This window comes from Macadamia integrifolia, chromosome 11 (assembly GCF_013358625.1).
Source record: "Macadamia integrifolia cultivar HAES 741 chromosome 11, SCU_Mint_v3, whole genome shotgun sequence".
Lineage (NCBI taxonomy): Eukaryota > Viridiplantae > Streptophyta > Magnoliopsida > Proteales > Proteaceae > Macadamia > Macadamia integrifolia.
The window spans coordinates 14957398-14976553 of NC_056567.1; positions in this window are offsets into that span (position 1 = coordinate 14957398).

The following is a 19156-nucleotide window of genomic DNA, read 5'->3' on the forward strand; positions in this document are numbered from 1 at the left end:
GTTATAACTGCCTCCTAGAAATTTTTGCCCATGCCATTTTCTGCAACGTACTTCTAGCCATGTCCTGTACTGTTTTGTTCTTTCTCTCTACAACACCATCTTGTTGGGGGTGTTCTTGGAGCTGAAATTTGCTTCCTAATACCATGCTTACAGTAGTATTCTTCAAAATCATCCCAACTGCACTCAACTCCTCTGTTAGATCTTAGACATTTTATCTTCTTCCCTCTCTGATTTTCAACTTGCTATTTAAATATCTTAAATCTTTCTAAATCCTCTGACTTGTGTTTCAAGAACATCACCCATACCATGCTTGAATGATCATCAACAAACAAAATGATGTGTCTCTCTCCTGAGGTGTTAGTTGTCCTCATAGGACCACAAGTTGTGACACCCTAAATTACGAACTAGTGGTAATTTTGTCTTTTAACTTAATGCAGGGCAGGATGACTGGAGATACCTTTTGGATTCTTCTAATGGTGTTTCTATAATATGCATGTAGCAGAGACTTTCCTCTAGCCATAGCTTGTGTGAAAATTTGAATGCCTTGTGAAAACCTAAAAATTGCCATTTTACCCCTATTACTTGTTAACTGAAAATGAACACTCTAACAAATGAATTTTCATATGCTAAAAAATGCAATAATCCTAAACTAAGCTAATAAACTTTAGAAACAAATTTAGGGAAATTCCAGAAACTTTCAGAAATTAGGGTTTCTTAGGGGCTCGTTTAGGGTGTGGGGCCTACTTCCATATAAGACAAAATAGTAGATATTTGAGATTATAAGTCCCATATTAGTTCTAATATGATATTTAGGGTTGATATAGGACTTTTCTATTTTTCAAAATTTGAATCCTACTTGGACTAGGAGTTGACTTCTCTGTTGACTTTTGGTGAGATTAACTGTCTAGATGCATATGCTATCACCTTCCCATTTTGCATTAACACACAACCCAAACCTTGTTTATATGCATCATTTTATACAACCATCCGTAAAGTGCCATCTAGAATAGTTAGCACTGGAGCTGCTACAAGTCAATTCTTCAATTCTTGAAAAATTCTTCCACATTCTTCAGTCTATTCAAAATTGATTCATTTCCTGGTCAGCTAAGCCATAGGAGCAGATATCTAAGAAAAATTCTCAATGAACCTCTGATAGTATCCTGCTATCCCAAGAAAATACCGATTTCACTAACATTTTTAGGTGATTCCCAGTCCAACATTGCCTTGCCTATCCCAGGGTTCACTTCTAAACCTCGCACAGATACAACATGGCCGAAGGAAATCATATGTGAGAGCCAAAATTCACACTTACTGAACTTTGCCTACAATTGCTTCTCCCTTAGTCTTTGTAACATAGATCTCAGATGGACTGCATGATCTTCTTTGCTCTTGGAATAGATCAAAATATCATCAATAAAGATAATAACATACTGATCTAGCATATCATGAAATACCTTGTTCATCAGCCCCATAAAAGCTGTTGGTTGTCAAACTGAAAGGCATAACTACAAATTCATAATGCCCATATCGAGTCTTGAAAGTTGTCTTCTATATGTCACTCTCCTTGAATTATAGCTGATGATATCCAGACCTCAAATCTACATTGGAAAATGTAGTGGCACCTTGCTACTGATCAAAGTGATCAATGCATGGTAATGGATATCAGTTCTTAATAGTCAACTTGTTCAGTTCCCGACAATCTATACACATCTGCATATAACCATCTTTATTCTTCATAAATAGGACCGGTGCTCCCCATAGAGATACACTGGGCCTGATATATCCATTTTTCAATAGATCCTATAGCTGTTCTTTCAATTCCTTCAACTCTAAAGGTACCATCCAATATGGAGCTTTGATTCAGGTGTAGCTCCTGGTATCTCCCAATCCAGAGGCACATTACATAAGTCTTGAATTCTTTCACTACTTTTAATTCCTGTAATGATGTAACCTTCTTTGTGGTATTCATTGCATAAGCCAAATATGCTTCACAACTTGCATCAAGTAATTTCTGAACTTGGATGGTAGAAATTATTAATTTTGAAAAGTAAATTCATCCCCAACATGAGGTTCAAAGGCTAATTTATTTTCTACACATAGCACATAAGCTCTATAAGCAGATAACCAGTCCATTCCCAAGATTACATTAAAATCTTTCATGTCTAGCTGAGTCAAATGAGCTATCATCTCTCGGCCACATACTTGAATCAAACATGGTTCATACACATCTTCTAATTCCATGATACAACCATAGGTGTACTAATCATTAGCTTATGTGTCAACTTTTTCAGCTCCACACCCAAACTTGCAGCAAATTTTAATGACATAAAGGAGTGAGAAGCACCATAATCAAATAACAGATGTGCAAGCTTCATAGAAATCAGCAATGTACCTGTTACTACTCCTGTAGTGGTCTCTGCTTCTTTTGTTGACAAGGCAAACACTTTTCCTTGAACTAGTGATTTTCTTACTACTGGTGCTGAAGATGTTACATGAGGTTCTCCCGGCTTCCTTTGTGGACAATATCTGGCAAAGTGACACAATTGATTACATAAATAACATCTCATAGCTACAGGTTGGGTTGTCACTGTTGTTGGTCAGGACTATAAAGATACTTGACTTGCTTCAGCTTTCCTGGGTATAGGGGAAGTAGATGTGGCTCCCCTAACTATTCTCCCGAAATCTTTTCCACCAATTATTGTCCCTACTTTCTTGGATGCTTGAACTAGATAATTTTCCCTTTGTTTATCTTCAATAGACTTTGCTATCTGTACTACTTCTGGAAAGGTTTGGAATTGATGAGAAATTATCAAAGCTCCAATACTGGCTCTCAGTCCCTTCCCAAATATTTTAGCCTTTGCCCTGTCATTTTTCATGTTCTCTGGTGCAAAATAATGTAATTCTTTAAATTTCTATTGATACTCAAGAATTGACTTTGGCCCTTGTGTCAAAGCCATGAATTCTGCCTCCTTCCTGTCTCTAATATTCATAGGAAAGTAATTCCCAAAGAATCTACAAATTGCTCCCAAGTGGGGTTAGGATGTGTGGCCAATAGTATAGGTCTGGTATCTCTCCACCATGCATGAGCTTTATGTAACACCCCAAATCTTACCTCTTTACATTGATTGTGAACAGGCAAGAGTAGCAGGTTGGAGAGGCCAACACTAGCTTAGCTGGTAGTAGTGGAATTCTAGGAAGGGAAGGATGACCTAATGCGTACATGTGCCTCTTGCCAATAGTGTTGGAAGAGTCAATAAGCAAAGTGGGCTAATAGGTGATTATTAACCCTTAAGATAGATTGGATATGATAGGGCATACAATAGAACCAAAGGGGAGCAAGTCTGGCTCAACCAGTTAGAGAGTTCTTGTCACACCCCGTTCACACAGAACCGGACCGGTGATCAGGTTAACTCCAATTAACCCAAACCTGCCAGGATCATCTGATACAGTATCCAACCACAGTATACACACAACTAAGATAATGCTCAATAGTTCAGCGGAAGACTTAATTTACCTGTAAATATTCCCAATATACTTGATACCCAAATTGTAGTACATAGATAAATACATGTGGGCCTGCAGGCATGATATTTACACAAATAAAATAACAATTCACGTATCAAGTATACAAAAGGGGTCATCAAAAGAATAAAAAAGTAACCCTGTATGAAGTCCCTACTATGGTCCCACAGCATAGCCCTTGCATGTGCAATCCGTGCCATGCTCATATTCCTCGGGGACCCACCAATCCTCTTCGGGGAATTCAACTGTGGGGCCCGACCCTTGATCTTCAGGCTGGTGACCTGCAAAATCATCTAAAAGAGGTGTACACGTGGGATGAGCTCACTAGCTCAGTAAGTGAAAAGGAGGACCACACAACAGTCCACACAACAATCACAACCATATGCACTATATGCTATGCAAATCATTTTTCATCACATCCACCTAAACAACATTACTAAGTCTTTGGTTTAGTGCTACTACAACCACAGTGCGCGTATACTCCGGGTACGAGCCACGAACTCCATCCCGTGATACGTCCATAGGGCTATCGGAGAAGGCCCACCATGAGTACTCAAAAAGGTAAAGCATGCCGACCACCGGCTCTCAACATAAAAGTAAATGACAGAAAATAAAGGTGCTGACTCCAACAATTTAAAAGCAGTACGATTGGCCCTCTTGAATATACCACCGAGGTTGCTGACTGTCCTAATGACCAGTCGAGTGTATATCTAACCGCCACAGTGACCTGATAACCGCGACCACTGCTTCCCCCCAGATGGTAACCCAACACCTCAACCCCTATTGGGAAGGGTCGTAGCACGGGAAGATGATAATCCTAAGCCGCATGCTCTTATATGACATAGTACGATTGCATAGTGCCACCGCGTTCCATTCCACGGGCCACCAATGCACTCGTTTCCAAGCCAACTATGGCATCTAGTCTATTAATGCATTATGCACAATGATGTCAACATTCACCATATAAGCACATCACCATTTGACATTGAGAAAACAAACACAACACACATGGCATAAAAATATGAGGATGGCTAAGCTACATATAATTTGCATGATGACATGGCTAATCTAGATACGATTTAATGTATGCCAAACAAGCCTTAAAATAAGGCCAAACGTCTTCTCCCCACTTACCTGTAGTGTACAAAGACTCACGCCCGGTACGGGTGAGATCCGGTGCAAGAAGTGTAAGTTTTGGTGAACCTATCATAAGTGAATGGGGTTAGTATTTCACCACTTTGGGGTCAAAACTAACAAGATTTGATGACAAAACCATGTTTAGAATCCTAAAAGAAGGTCGCACGTATGTTTTGGGTCCATTTAGATGTACAAATCACGTTGGGAGCCTCTCGGGTGGGTCGGACAACCCACCTGTCCTGACCCACCGGTTATGATCGGTGGGCAGGTCGGCCCACTGGTAAGGGCCCACTGGTGCAAGCCGAGGGCCTGCTAGGACCGGTGGATAGGTTGCCACATCAGTCGGCTGGCCGGTAGGGCTCGTCGGTTGGCCCCGAGGGCCTGTCCTCTCAGGTGGGTGCCCTCTGGCGAGCAATTTGGCCCACCGGTTTTGGCGAAAAAATGCCATTTTCCCTGAAACCTTACCCAACCTTTGGGGAATCAAATGGGGCTTTTCCAGACCCATTCTTCACACATTCAAGGTCTCATAAGATGATTCTAACCTAGATCTAGGTTAGATTTAAGGAATGGAAGCCATCTTACCTTCTTCGCTCAAGAACTCTTTCAAAAACCCCAAAATCCCTTCAAATCACCAATGCTCCTCCAACCGTGGAAACACTTTTTCAAATCCTTCAAAATCAATACATAAACCATCTATTAAACCTTAGATTTATCATCCCAAGGGGGATTTACCAGACCTCAAGAAACTCTACCCAAATCAAGGGTTTTACTTGGGTATGGAGAAAGTTTAAGGAATATAGCCTTTGCTCACCTCTAAACGTAGATCTCGTGTTGGAGATCACTCTTCCGACGTCGGAATGGGAAGATCAAACCTTGGCGCCACTTAAATCCATTTCTTCTTCCTCTTCCTTCCCTTTTCCTCTTCTCCGTTCTCTTTTTCTCTTCTTTTCTCTCTCCTCTTTACTCTTCTCACCAATGCCCGAGTGTCATAAATGAGAAAATGAAAAACATAATAATAGCTATTTATACTTTCTGAAAACCATTAGTAACACATGGGTGGGTCACTTAGGTGGGCGGATGCGCCCACCTATGACCACCCACCTGAGGGCCAAAAATTGGCCAACAAGTGGGATTTTGATGGAATTCAACCCTTGGCATGAATCTCACTCTTGGCATAAGGTATATTATATGTATGCGTTTTAGGATACGGCTACATACCTACTTTATCCATACATGGCCTTATGATATGTGCATGTACACGGCTTAGGTACACCCGTCTCCTCTGGCACTGACTCGGACTTGTCTGGCCAACCGGTGTTCAAAGTTACCCTTGCCATCATGGCCCATAAGGAACCCGCCTTAACCCTCTCCGATTCGGGTCCTGCATGGTTAAACTGGGTCAACCGTGTAATTAGACTGGGTTTAAAAAGTAGGGTATCATAGTTTTGGACATGATAGGCAGAACAAAATAGCCAGAATTGGTTGAAATGGGTCCCACTCTTGTAAATTTGACATGTGGACCTATTCCCATGACTTTGACATGATTATGTGAGTTAATTAGCAAAATCATAAAATTAATTTAATTTTAGAACATATTTAGTTTTAATTATGTAATGATGTATATATATACATACATCATATTGTACAAGTAATATAAATATATATATATATTATATTCTATATATTATGGGGTTAGTGGGGCTATATAAGAGCCACCACTGACCACATTCTCACACAAATCACTTGGACAGCAAGAGGAAGAAAGAAGAAAGAAGAAGAAGAAAAGAAGAGAAGAAGATTAGAGAGAGATTGACTTACTTGGAAGATTTCTGCCTAATTCAGCAAAGAGGTAGGTACTTCTCACTTAAATGAACATGTAGTAAGAAAGAATTTAGAAATAGAGAAGGGTGGGACTGAATTCTGTTGTAAGGAAAGAATTCTGGAAAAATTTTAGTAGAATCCTCATCCTATGAAGTTTGATTTCCTGATTTGAAAAACTGATTTGAAAGATGTGTAAGGATGCACACTTACCCTGGACGATTCGGACTTGAGAGTGAGGATTCTCACTCAGATTCTTAAAATAGAAATAATACATGAGGATTTATAGAAATCCTACCTTAATTTTTTGTTCTAAGGTTGTAAGAGTTCATGCATGATGATTGAGGTTGAATTTCTTACATGCAAAGTGAAATTAGAGACGAATTTCATGCATACAACCTTAGATTTAGGTCTGATTATGAAGTTTTTACTCTAATCCTTACATGTGAATGAGATTATGGAAATATGAAGTATGATTTTGGAGATTCCTGCTGAATTGTATTATTAATCAGAATTAAGTAGTGGGTTAATGAATTTATTAATAGAGTGATGGAAATTATGTGGTGTATTACTATTGTGGAAGTTCAGTACAGGAACAAGGCAAAAATGACCAGAATTATTGAAAAATCTGCAGGGAGAGCTAACAAAATTGAAATTTTGCAGAAAAGGCACGACCGATGGGAGACATCCAGCTAGTTGGTCAGGCCAAGGTCTCCAACCGGTTAGGCTTCTAGAGACCATTTTACCCTCAGTTTTTGACAGCAAAGTGTGGGTCTGAGAAGGACTTATAGGGCTTATAGGGGAATATAAAGTGAATCAATTAGGGTGTAAATTAACTTAAAGTATAATTTTAATAAATATATATATAATTTTTTTGATTTTTAGAAATTCAAATTAACTGTGAGTGAACAAGTTCAGCACCTGGGAAAGTGGAAACTAATTCAGATTGTCCAGGTGAGTGGGTGCCCCTCTACCTTACTTCTTTTAGTGTGTTTATTTATGATTGTTCATACATTACCTATTGTGTTTGTGTTATGGATTTATCTTCTTCATTTGCAACTACTTTTATGTTTGTGGTATGGTGGAATTGAAGGTGATGGAAATGTGGAAGGTAAGGCAAGTGAGATGGGTCACGAGCAGGTGCCCATGTATGCATGTGTGGTTTGGATGATTGATTGTGCATCATTTCATATGCTGGATAGGTATCACAACCCCAAGTGGTACACCCCTTGTCCATAGGGGGTTAGGTATGGACTAATCCCAACATATGTTGTTGCCTGATTAGTAGTGCACTTTGTGATGAGATGTGTGATATCAGTTGTGGATTTGGATAGGATACAACATACTGTATGCCTGGTGGATATTTTACCATCTAGGAGTTAGCTGGGGGACCGAGGCTCTGACTGGGATCGGCTAGCTTCTGCCTGCAATGAGCTTGTATTCCTAAGGACCTAATGTACAGGGTAGGGAATGCCACCTACATTGTGTAGCACTATACCCATAGGTGATGAGACTTAGTAAAGGACTAGGGAACTTGTATAGTTAAATAAATGAATTCATGAGCATCATCTTTTTATGTGGAACATGCATTGCATATGGATGCGTGTGTTTGTTCTACCCCACCCCTCACTGAGCATTACCAGTGCTCACCCCCCATTTTCCTTTGATCTATAGATGATGAGAGCAATCACCTACAGGCTACTAGTACTATGCATGATGCTATGGTTATGGATCAGTTGGCATGTACTCCGGATTTTGATGATTTCAGTCATGGACCTGATTGCGAGTGCGGTGATTGTGTATATGGTGGACAGTTTTCTTGAGATATAATATTATGATTCTTTTTGTGTATATATGAGGATGGAGGAAGAGACCAGTTTTTGCTGGTTTGACAGGTGTAAGAATTCTTTTTGTGTACATATATTTTGATACTTAGATTATTGTATTATAATGGATTACTGTAAGTAAATTCTGAAATTTTTTTGAACATATATTATCAAATACCACATAGATGCATTGGGTGAGTATTATCCTTACTTGATTATATATTATCCACTACAAGTTCTTTTGATTTCGAATTATTTATATCATTTGGTTGTGGTGTTGTGGACTCTCCTAGAGTAGGATTCTGGGGTAAGCAGGCTGACTGGGTACAGTAAGGTATCCGGTGCCGCCATGCCCGTGCCATATGAAAGGTAGGGTGTGGGGCTATGTGACACTTCATGTTGCAACTAATAACTGGCACACAAGATCTTTGTACATCCCAACATTGTAAAAGCCTTCTCTACACCTTCTATCCATTTAGTGGGTACTAATGGATCTGAGTTAACCCACTGAAATGAAGAGGCCGATACTTCAAAAATTTCTCCATCAATTTATTTGTATCAGTCCACATCTGTACAATTGGTTGTGTCTCTAGAGCCTGTAGCCCTAATGGTGTTTCAAGTGCTGGTACTACTTGAGATGACTGGCCACTAGGTGATTGTGTAGTGGCTGGAACTCTAGGTGCAATGGGAGGTAAAGGAGCAAGGGTAGGTGATGCAAATGCAGGTGGTGCCACTAGAGTATGTACCAATAGTGGATCTCTGGCATAGATAGCAGTAGCAATTTTCGTCATCATTTTCCTATGCTGCTACCGCACCTCTCTCTGTTGCTGTATTCTCTATTGAATGCCTAGTTGGAATCCTTGCATCATATTTGTGACAATGGAAACCACATCTTAGGCAGTCGCCACTGGTGGGGTAGGAGGTGGTACATGTACTGTAGAAGGTACAATAGATGGTATTGGTGATACTATCCTAACTGCAGTTCCACTCTCAGCTTTTGTCTCAAGGTCAGCTGGAGGGTTTGGGTTGGCTATTGTAGCACAACATTTCTTTCTCTGCTATGGACCATGCTGAGGTTGAGCATGCTTTCGCATTTTCGGGAATTCCTATCAGATAGAAAAATGATTATATTCCCAGATAGCTCAACATATATCTCAGCATATAATTAATCACACAACATGCTCGCATTAGCATATATATATATATATATATATAAATTAAAGAATGCATAATCCTATATATTTCAATCATTTGTTCCCTTATCTTTGTCTCTTCTATTTTCCAACTAAGTACTCCCTTTTATGCTCATTTATTATTGTCACTGAATGACTTTAACACCTAGGGTAGTCTCGTTGGATGTTTACTGAAGCTTATGCCTTATTTTGAAGCATTTGATTACACTCCTATGACACTAGAAATCCTAGGATCTTGTGTGTTTGTCTTTCAATCCAAGGCCTTTGCACTGATACCACTTTGTCACACCCTGCCTTATCTAGCAAAGGAATGTAGCACTTGACACCTTACTGTATCCAAATAGCCTGATTCTCCAGGATCACAAAGCTAGGGACTGACATCCACAAATACCACAAGATAAATATCATGTAGATAGCAAATTCAATATATATGTCCAGTGTCAACTATATGATAAGGATCATATATTACATTCCAAAAGGTAATTCATAGATCCATCTCCAATGGCTATACATATTCATCTTCCATCAGAGTATATAATATAGCAACAGAATATTACACAAATATAAAACAAAATAAAATCGTAAGACTCTCAGTAACTCCATCCTCTAAAGGTAAAATCATCACACCATAGTCGGGTCAATGCTCTGCCTCAACATCTAGAATAATTGCCAAAGTGTCTAATGCAACTCCCAAAGGATCAACACTGGTGTGAGGGTGGCGGCCAGAGAATCTCACTGGCTCTCTCTCCTCTCTCTTTATATCTTTCTCTTCTGATGTGTGCCTCCGCAGGCCCTGTACTGTCACGTCACCGCTTGGAGATACGTGGGGGCCTATTTCGTAGGGCTCCACTCTCTCTCTCTTGAGAGGAGTGGTTTGGAGGTATACCCTCTTGGTTTGATGATGGTCCAATTGGGGATTGGGATCATGTAAAAGGGGTTGAGAGTCGCCACCTAGGATTATGGGCCTAGGACCCGGGGGTGGGCCCAATTTCTAAGAAAAGGGACCAGAAGTTGGTCTAGTTCAGAGAATATGATACGTGTCAGGTTGTACAATTGGGAAGGTGTTAGTTACCCAATCTACCCGGTTCAATCGGTCTCCTACTAGATGCTTAAGAACGAACATTTTCCATAATTTTTCTATACCATATGCATGGCTAAATTATGTCATATACATACACTAACAAAAAATAATCACATATGTACACGAAAAGAGGGTCAATAAAGAGTCTACATTATACTAATTTGAGTGAGAGATTATACCAGAGCTTAACCCCTGTTACAGGTAAAGAGGAGTGGGCTCCCAATTGGTATGCAAATAGGTTTTCTTGTGAATTCTCTTGGCTTAGGGGACGGTGGTCTTGACCACCAACTTACTTTGTTTAGAGATTGTCGCACCCCGTTTACACAGAACCGGACCGGTGACCGAGTTAACTCTAGTTAACCCAAAACCTGCCAGGATCATCTGATACAGTACCCCACCATAGCATACCCACATCTAAGATAAGTATTCAAAAGTTCAGCGGAAGACTTAAATTACCTGTAAATATCCCCAATATACTTGATACCCAAATTGTAGTATACAACTAAGTACATGTGGGCCATAGGCATGATATTTACACAAAAAGAATAACAATTTACATATCAAGTACACAAAAGGGGAGGTCATCAAAAATCAGAAAGGGAAATCCTGTACGGTGTCATTACTGCGATCCCAAGCACAACCCTCACACATGCAATCAACACTATGCTCATACTCCTCAGGGACCCACCAATCCTCAACAGGAAACTCAAATGTGGGGCCTGACTCTTGATCTTCAGGCGGGTGACCTGCAAAATCATCTAAAAGAGGTGTGCATGTGGGATGAGCTCACTAGCTCAGTAAGTGAAAAGAAAGACCACACAAACATTCACATCCATATGCACTATATGCAATGCAATTTATTTTAATCTTATCCACCTAAACAACATTACTAAGCCTTAAGTTATGTGCTACTCACAACCACAGTACGCGTATGCCCCAGGTACGAGTCGCAAACTCCATCCCGCGATACGCCCATAGGGTTATCGGAGAAGGCCCATCGTGAGTACTCAAAAAAGTAAAGCATGCTGACCACTGGCTCTCAACATAAAAGTAAATGATAGAAATGTAAAGGTGCCAACCCTGATAATTTAAAAGCAATATGATTGGCCCTCTTGAATATACCACTGAGGTTGCTGACTGTCCTAATGACCAGCCGGGCGTATGTCTAACCGCCATAGTGACCCAACAACCGCGACCACTGCTTCCCCCTAAGTGATAACCCAACACCTCAATCCCTGTTGGGAAGGGTCGTAGCACAGGGAATGATAATCCTAAACTGCATGCTCCTATATGACAAAGTACGATTGCATAGTGCCACTGCGTCCCATACCACGGGCCACCAATGCACTCGTTTCCAAACCGACTACGGCTTCTAGTCTAATAATGCATCACACACAGTAATACAACCATTCATCACATAAGCACATCAATCATTTAGCATTGAGAATGTAAAGCACAACACACATATCATAAATCATTTGTTTAGAATGCACAAGCAATGCATGCGAATGGCATACGAGGATGACTACTCTACACATAATTTGCATGATGACATGGCTAGTCTAGATACAATTTAATGATACAAAAACATGCCTTAAAATAAAGTCAAATGTTCTCTCCCCACTTACTTGTTAGGTACAAAAGCTCATATTCGGTACGGGAGATCCGACGTGAGAAATGTAGATTCTAGTGGAACCTATCATAAGCGAATGAGGTTAGTATTTCACCACCTTGAGGTAAAAAATAATCAGATTTAATGTTTAAATCATGTTTAAAATCATAAAAGAAGGTTTTTCGCCCGTTTTGGGCCCATTCAGGCTAAAAAATCTGACAGGTGGGCCAACAGGTGGGCCAGACAGCCCACCGGCCTTTGCCCACTGATTCAATAGGCAGGTCAGATAACCCATTGGTCTTCGCCTGCCAGTTCAATAGGCAGGCCAGATAGCCCACCGGTCCTTGCCCACCTGTTGGAATTAAGGTTTTGCCCCAACAAGCGGGCCCTTACAGGTGGGCGGGTTCACCCGCCGGTCTTCGCCCACCTGTTGGTGCGAAAATTGGTTTTCTCTCTTAAAATACTCAACCTTAGGAATACCAAATGGGGCTGTTCCAATCACATTTTCACACATCTAAGGTCTCATAAGATGATTCTAACCTAGATCTAAGTTAGATTTAAGGATTGAAAAGCAATCTTACCTTCTTTGCTCAAGAACTCTTCCAAAATTCCAAAATCACCTCTTAACTCAAGAAATCACCAATGCTTCTCAAATCTTGCAAACACTTCTTTAAACCTTCAAAATCAACACATAGACCATCTATTAAACCTTAGATTCATCATCTCAAGTGGGATTAACATGATCTCATGGAACTCTACCCAAATCAAGGGTTTCACTTGGGGTTTTGTGAAAGTTTAAGAAGTATAGCCTTCACTCACCTCAAATCGTAGGTCTCGTGTTGGGGATCACTTTTCCAGTGCCGAAATGAGAAGATCAAACCTCAGCGTCACTTAAAATCATTTCTTCCTCTTTTTCTTTTCCTTTCTTCTTCTTCGTTCTCTTTTCTTCCTTTCTTTTCTCTCTCTTCTTTACTCTTCTCACCCACTCTTTGAGGCATTAAATGAGAAAAAGAAAAACAATAAATACTCTTTATACTAGACAATATTTAATAACCACATGGGTGGGTCACACTGGTGGGGGGGTTTGCCCACCTGTGACCGCCCACCTGTTGGTCAAAACTTAGCCAAACAATTAAGATTTTGATGGAATTTGACTCTTAGCATATATCTCACTCTCGGCACAAGATATATAATACGTATACACTTTAGGATACGACTACATACCAGCATTACCCATACATGCCCTTATGATACGTGCATGTACACAGCTTGGGTACACCCGTCTCCTTTGGCCCTGACTCAGACTTGTCTGGCCAACCTGTGTTCAAAGTCACCCTTGCCATCATGGTCCATAGGGAACCTACCTTAACCCTCTCTAGTTTAAGGATGCCTGGTTAGGATATCATATTCCCTCGTGCTACGATCCTTCTCAATAGGGGTTTACGTGTTGGGTTATCACTGGGGGGAAGCCTCAGTCGTCAACCGTGGTGGTGGTTAGAAGTATGCCTGGCTGATCATTAGGATAATTGGAAACCTTGGTGATATATTAGAGGGCCAATCATACTAATTTTAATTTCTATTGTTGTTCGGCCATGATAAAATTTTCTACTGTGGTTCGGCCATGATTTACATTTCTGCTGTGGTTCGGCCACGATTTACTTTTCTAAGTGCTCATGGTTGGCCTTCTCTGATAACCCTATGGGCGTATCACAAGATGGAGAACGCATCTCGTACCCAGGGCATACGCTCATTGTGGTTGTGAGTAGCATGTAACCTATTACCTAGTAATGATTGCTTAGGTGAATTAGGTTTAAAATGAATCTCATGCATATAGTATCATTAGAATTGCAATTGCTTGTGTGCGTCTTTCTTTCCATTTACTAAGCTAGTGAGCTCACCCCTCGTGTACACATCTTATTAGATGATTTTACAAGCTATTCAGTAGAAGAACCCGTGTTAGGTCCCACCGATGAACCCTGGTGAGGGATTGGTGGGTCCGCAAAGGATTCAATCACGGTGACGGTTGCCTATGTGAGGATTGTGTTGCAAGGCAATAGTAGCTGATTCTACTTGCTATACTCTTTTTGATTCTTTTGTTATATTTCCCTTTTGTGCTCTCGATAGTTAAATTGCTATTTCTTGTGTAAATATCATGTCTATGGGCCCACATGTAAATATTTTATGTATAACAATTTGGGTATCAAGAGTATATGGAAAAATTACAGGTATTCATATACGATAAGACTTCCACTGTATTACATTATTATATTCCATTGATTTCTTGTGCTAGCTATGCTATGGTTATTGTATCAGATGATCCTGGTGGTTTTGGGTAACTCGGAGGGAACCCGGTCACCGGTTCGGTTCTATATGAACGGGGCATGACACCTGTACAATAACTTTTTCTACAAACTAGATCTTATAGATTACATTTTGAAATCATCAGTGGGCTTATCATTCTAGATGTACATATATCAAAATTCAGACCTCTTTAGCTTTATGACTCCTAAATTCCCATTCTGTAGTTTTTCTAGCATACTCTTTAATCACAATTTTACCAATTATACTTCCAACTATCAATGCCAACAAAGCATTACATTATTGGTGATCTGGTTTAGTTCCCACAATCACACCTTGTTATACTCAATAGCTATATCACTCCTCAACATTTACTTTAAGTTTTCTAAAATCCATTATTCTATGTCTTACTTTCTTCAATCATGTTGCACTTCACTTAGCCATTTATCATACCTTAATCTACTATCATGTGATATACCTCAAATAATAGGGAATTCAATTCCTACAAAGATCTTTCAGACTTCTATATTACTATACCAGTCCAAATCAGTACTTCAGTAAACCATTATATATTGAATCCATTATAAATTTGTAAATGTCAATCCACACAATTTCATAAATTCAATAAATCATAAAGTCATTTTTTATTTTTGTGACTATCACCATCTAGTCATATTCTTTTCCCTTGTCATTAACTTCTCTTTTCCAAACTTTGATTTCATTACAATCAATTTATATAATTCTATCTCCCTTCCTTTTTTTCTTCTTTTTTTTTTTTTTTTTTTTTTCAGATATAGGATACCATTCACACTTTAATACAATAATTTACATTATCAGGATTAAATCTCAATTCATCATGTCAAGATTTAATCACTTTCTTTAGTTCAGTAAGTATCTTCAATTAAATTTTTATCAGACTTGAATGGATCAAAATTAAATGGATCATGTCCTCACATTCAATCTTGAGTTACTATCCAGCTTTTACTTTCCAATCCCTCTCTTCTAGATCAACCCTTGCTCCTTTTCTCATATTGCTATTTCTACAGTCTAAACTTCCAAATTCTATATTTCAAAGAAGTTTATATTTGGGTTCTGACCTTTCCTTGTCTCTTCTATGGCCCCCTTTTATTGTATTAATTGCATATACTTGCAACAGCCTATATTAGGTGCCAATGCCTCTCTTAGGACATACTTTGTTTATTCGAAAGATCTCAAACTCAACTGGCATTTCTGGCCAGACCAACGAGATACAACCGGCGGGTGAGGTCCACGACCAGCTGGCCGGTTCACCTAAAACTATAGTTACTTAACAATACCCTAGAGTGCTTTAATTCATTCTAAAAACTTCATTTCTCACTCCATAAGCACCGGTCTAACGCCAAAATTTGATCTAAGCATCTTCAACCTGATTTCTACCAATTTCTTTGCTCTATATCACTCCAGGTATGTTTATTTTTTGAGATTTATCACACTTAGGTTTACTTTTTGATTCTCTAAAGAATATTCTAACCTATGTTATTTTCTTTCCACTCTTCATTCATTTGTGCAATTTTTGTCCCATCACTATGCTCATGCATTTCCATACATTATTCATGTAGGATTGATGGCTTCTGGAAGGTCTACCCGAAGCAAGGTTGCCACCATTCCATTAGGGCAGAGAAAAAGACTTGCTGAAAGCAGTAGTCATTGAGGGTGGTGAAGCTAATTGGGCCTGGATGGCCAATTGGAGACCTACTCCTAGGGTATTGTGCAGAATTGTATAATACAACATTATCCCCATTAGTAGCCATTTTAGTGAGGTGTCCCTGATGCAGGCTTACACAGCCTTCTGACTCTACCTGGGAGAGTAGATTAGCCTACCATACTTGATTTTGAGGCACATGGTACATCGGGCCTATCACCCTAGTGATGGTCATCTATTCTATAGTAAAGTCCTAACTAAAGTGTTCAAGCACATGAGAATCTTCCTGGAGGGTGAGGAGAAGAAAGAGTCTCATGCCATTTCCTTCGATAGAGCCATCTTAGAGAAAATGCAGCTTCATGAGTATGTAGGTAGTGATCAGGAGGAAGTACCTCCAGCCGAGGATGAGTTAGAAGACTAGGAAGATGATGAGCAACATGAAGAGGAGGAGGTACAGCATGAGGAGGAGATATATGACACATGAGGAGGAGTTACCTTATAGAGATGAGGAGCAGTAGGAGGATCCCCTTCGAGACTTCCATATTAGTGATGTGGATATGGGTCTCAATGGATTCACAGTAGAGGAGATTGAGGGTCTAGGGGCACGAATTCCATGTGTCCCAGAGGAGAGCACCCACGACACTGCCCCTACTAAGGAGACTCTACTTGCCACACACATTCCTTCTCAAACTCAGTTTACGACTACTCCCAAGACTACCCAACCCACTACTCAGACTGGAGGTAATCTCATTCAACATTACATATTATTGGGTAATTTACGTATGTATTTTACCTTGGTTTCACTTCTTATTATAACCCTTGCTGGTTTCCCTTTTATGACTCAGATTCCCCGACTCTACAGATAAACCTGAACTTTATGGAGAGAGGCTTCACTCAAGTCCACACTAGTTTAGAGGCTTTGAGCTCGAGAGTGGAGACTGTGGAGACTGCTTTGGATGGATGGGCAGAGTGTTTATACATTCCCCCAAACTTCAGACCTCCCCACTACCAATCTTTAACTCAGCTGGCTTCTTCCTCTTCCAGTCATCAGCAACAATCCCAGCAGTAGAGCTTAGTTCCTTCTATGCCAATTGATCATATTTCTTTTGTTTCACCCTTTTGTATTCCAATTGACTTAGATCAATTTTTGATGTAATACAAGTTGTAGTTAAAATATTTTAACTATTTGGATGTATTTCCCTATTTTGTACTTATGGGGTATCCTTCTCTATCTTATACTTTTGTTTCTGTCTTTACTGTAGGGGTTCCCTTATAGTGCATATTGTAAATCTTAGTTGATATCTATATATATAACGTAGTTCTTTCGGGTTCTATTAGATTTCATTGCTTTTCTCTATCTCCTTTAACACATACATGTGTATCTTATCTTTTAACTTTTATTGTATTTCCTATTGATCACTAGCAAGTTAGGTCAAGTTAGAGCATCTTGCTCTCATACCACTCTGTCACACCCTGCCCCAAATATGGCTAAGGTATGTGGAACTGGATTCTCAACCTAGTCAGCCTACCAATACCTAGGATCACAAATGCAGTGTAGTAACAAACCTACACTTCAAATCATCTACTGAATCAGAGTACGCATATAGGATCCATAGGAAGCATGAGTAAGTGTGGTGACCAACTACCATAATACCGGATATTATAATAATTACAGGTCCACAAAAAATAAAACCATAGCTATTTAATAATACAAATCTTACCATAGGGATTTAAGAATACAAATCGTACAACCATCGATAATATAATACAAGAACAATACAACAAAGATTGTCATGCTATAAAGTGTCTCATAGACATGGCTTCTCAACCACACTAGTCTTCAGTCCGTCTTGGCTCTGATTCTAGTATCTAAAAACAAATATCAATGAGGGGTGAGCTATACAGCCTAGTAAGGGGGTAAGCATGCAAGCACACACATACAGATCTTGAATGCTATCACAACTCTCAATATCAACCACATATCCAGATGTAATAATTCACATGAATTCATTTATTAATATAATTTCCACCCTATTTACTAAGTCTCAATATATATAGGTATAATGCTATGAGCAACGTAAGTGGTATCTCCTACCCTGTACATTGGGTCTCAGAGATAAAAGCTAGTTGCAAGCAGGAATCAGCCAGTCCTGGAAAGTAACCTTGGTCCCTCAACTAACCTCTAAATAGTAACCCCTGACAGACATGGTCTCGGAATCCCACACTGTCATTGATCATCCATGTTGTCTGATAGTCATGCATATAGTACGTCGTATCATGCTGTGCCCTCTCAAGATACAGTACATCGTATCTGGGCGTAGTAGTCCTTTACGACCTACCACTGAGTTGGATTTGCCAATACTTTACCCCCTATGGGCAAGGAGTTATAGCACTAGGGATGTGAGCCTAACCATATGCATCTACATGCATCCATAGCAACCATAGCATCCAAAAAATCATTAGTGGTTATAGATGTAAGACTGAGCTCTGAGCCCATGGTACCGGAAATAACCTCGGCCACACCATGCCACAGAGCTTCAATATTACACAAACCTCCACACATTTTCACACTGTCCATCCACAAATCTCGATCACATCCAAGTCGGTAAAACATGCATCATACGAAATTATATAATTTTACATAAAAAAAACTCCATAACATAGATATCATCACATTCCACATGTGCATGCCGACACAAAATATATACGGAACACTCTATAAAATAAGTCAAACACCCACTCACCAGATTTCCTGAATATGATGTTCTTGCACTGAATTCTAGTCATGTGTATCCTTATTGGGTATATTTCAGGTTCCTAATTGATAAATTTACATTAAGTTAAATTTTACTTTTAATCAGCATTTACACATCTTGCTTTTCAATTTTAGTTGGATTCCAATACCAATATTTCTTTACAACTGCCAAACTAATATTCCAGTCCAGCTCCCAATAACTGTGTAGATCCTTTATTCAACCTACATAGCCA